A 2,426-nucleotide genomic window follows, 5' to 3' on the forward strand; every position below is an offset into this window, starting at 1 on the left:
AGAAGTCCCCTGCTCCCGGTGCTCAGGGCGGGGGGCTGGCAGCTGTGCCCCTGCCCAGCACAGCATCTGGGCCCGCCAGCCTGCGCCCCGCACGCTGCTCGCTGGCCCGGGCCGTGCGGGCTGGCTGGGCCGGTGCCTGGCGTGGGGAGCGCCCGGCTGAGCGGCAGAGCCCACGCCGAGCCTTCCCTCCCGGCGCTCCCCGCAGCTGCTGCAGGACGAGAGCCGAGCGGCCGAGCACCTGCGCTGGGCCCTGCCGCGCCTGCAGAGCCCACAGAGACCCGTGCGAGGGGCGGCCGTCAGGATCATCGGTGAGCCCGGCGCCCCTCCCTGCCCCCGGCCCGGCTGCTGCCCCAGCAGCGGGAGCCACGCCCGGGCCGCTGCAGCCTCGCCCACCTTCGGTGCGGCCGCCGCCCTCCCGCAGCCGTGCCCTCGGGCCGCGGGGTGGGACAGGGGCCGGCTGCAGCCCTGCCCGGGGAGGAGGGCGTGCGGCCGCAGGGCTGGCAGCGCCCGTGGCGCGCAGCTGTGCCGCCTGGGGCCGCCACAGGCTCTGTCTTCCCAGGGCTGGCCGGCGTGCTCGTGAAGGGGCAGAAGGAGGAGCTCCAGGTCCTCAGCGAGGGTGAGTCAGGGCAGCCGCAGCTGCGTGGCAGCGGAGCCGCCGGGGGCAGCTGCAAATCCCGGCCCCGGAGCTACAATCCCTGCCCGGGCTGCGGAGGGCTCTGCTCCCCGTGCGGACGAGGGGCGGCGGTGGGAGAGCTGTCAGGGAAACGTGGGGGATCTGTGGCCAGCCCCTTCCGGCCGAAGCCATGGCAAGAGCCGGCTGGGATGACCCTGGCAGGAGGCTTTCCTCGGATTCCCTCAATCTGGCCTCTGACCCTGGCTCCGTTCCTCTCTCTTCCAGCTCTCCAAGCCCTCAGGGAAGATGAGAGCCCATCCTGCATCAGCGTCCTGATTCAGCTGGCCTTCGAGAGAAGATCTGCAGGACTTCGTTCCTCTGCTGGATCAGATGTACCATCGGCGTCCATCGGCGATTTCCAGCTCCCACTGAAGATGGGAGCACCTGCAGAGCAGGATGGACCAGCTGGAGCTCCAGGCACAGCTCTTGCTGCTCAGAGCTGAGCCTGTGGGAAGCTCCAGGAGCTCCTGCCATCTCTCTCCCTGTTGGCAGCTCCCTCCCTCCAGCTCTCAGGCCCTGCCCACTCCCTTTTTTTGTCTCCCTGCTCACCCCTTTGCTTCGCTTTCCCTTAATAAACAGTTTGGTTTTTCACTTGAGCCACGTCTCCGTGGAGCTGAAGCGGTGCAAAACCTGAGCCCGGGGACACACAGGGCCCTGCTGCCCTTCTCCTCCCCGCTGTGTTCTGTGCAGGGACAGAGAGGAACAAGGGCAGCTCAGGCTGCAAAGGTCCCTGTCCTGCTGCTCCAGTTGCACAGCCGCGTGGAGTTAAAGGTCGTGCCAAGCACGCTGAAGGGGACAAGGACCCTGGGTTTTAGAAGAGCCAACTTGAGTATGCTCTGAACCCAGCCGTGAGGGATTCCATGGCAAGCATGGAATCCCTCCACCGAGGGCAAAGGAGCTTGCAATGCCGGAAGGTTTCACAAAGAGCTTCCTGAAAGCACAGCAATGCTCCATCCCTACACAGGGACAGGAAGAGGGCAGAACCAGACACCATCGTGGCCTGCTAGTGAGCTTTGGGTGTGCCTAAAAGCAAATGGAGCAGCAGCAGCAGCAGGGAATGGCTGAGACTCAGAGGCGTGACCGTCCCAGCGGCCGCAGCGCTGTCAGGCAGTGCCTGCACGCTGGGCGCGGTTCCGGCGGCTCTGCTCTCCCCACAGGCGAGGAATCGGGCAGCCCCTGCCTCAGACCCAGTCAGCAACCCAACCAAGCGAGACCAGAGGCACGGGGCCCTTCCCATCTCTCTCGGCCGTGGCTGCAAAACAGCCGCTGTGTCTTCCTGCGGCTGTGTTTGGGGTGAGCTGAGCCCAGAGCTGGCCAGCTTCTGCTCTGCTGTGCCAAGAGCGTTCTGGGCATGCAGGAGAAGGGCTGCGTGCGCAGTGGGGAAGGGGCTCAGGAGAGCCTCCTGCGGGGACAGGGCTCCGCTCCCTGGCTGGGAACAGCCTGGTTTTGCTGCCGTGAGCGCAGGCAGGCATTCAGGCACTTGAACAGGCAGCGGGCAGCTCTTGTTTATAGGGGGCCGGGGCTGCGCGCCACAAGGGACACGTGGAAACAGACTCAGGGGAAGGAAGATGAGCTTGAGCTGGAGTGCCTGTGCTGCAAGGAGCAGAAGTAATTCAGCCTTGCCAGGGTTTCTTAAGTGTGGCTTGGTGTTCCCTGGGAAATGTAGGCATTTGGGGAAATGCCATTGGAAGAGAGGGGCTTGCTTCTCAAGCCAAGTGCTTCCCCAGGAGCCCCCAGTGAGGTAGTGGCCCAT

The 2,426-nt window shown here is 65.6% G+C and overlaps 1 long non-coding RNA gene across 1 annotated transcript; it reads left to right on the plus strand.

Moving 5' to 3' along the window:
• Nucleotides 1–486: 486 nt before the first annotated feature.
• Nucleotides 487–1,269, plus strand: LOC132326934 (uncharacterized). Its single transcript, XR_009486372.1, has 2 exons — nt 487–616; nt 899–1,269. It is a non-coding gene; the product is annotated as an uncharacterized LOC132326934 (long non-coding RNA).
• Nucleotides 1,270–2,426: the final 1,157 nt, after the last annotated feature.

Source organism: Haemorhous mexicanus, chromosome 4 (genome assembly GCF_027477595.1).
Source record: "Haemorhous mexicanus isolate bHaeMex1 chromosome 4, bHaeMex1.pri, whole genome shotgun sequence".
Lineage (NCBI taxonomy): Eukaryota > Metazoa > Chordata > Aves > Passeriformes > Fringillidae > Haemorhous > Haemorhous mexicanus.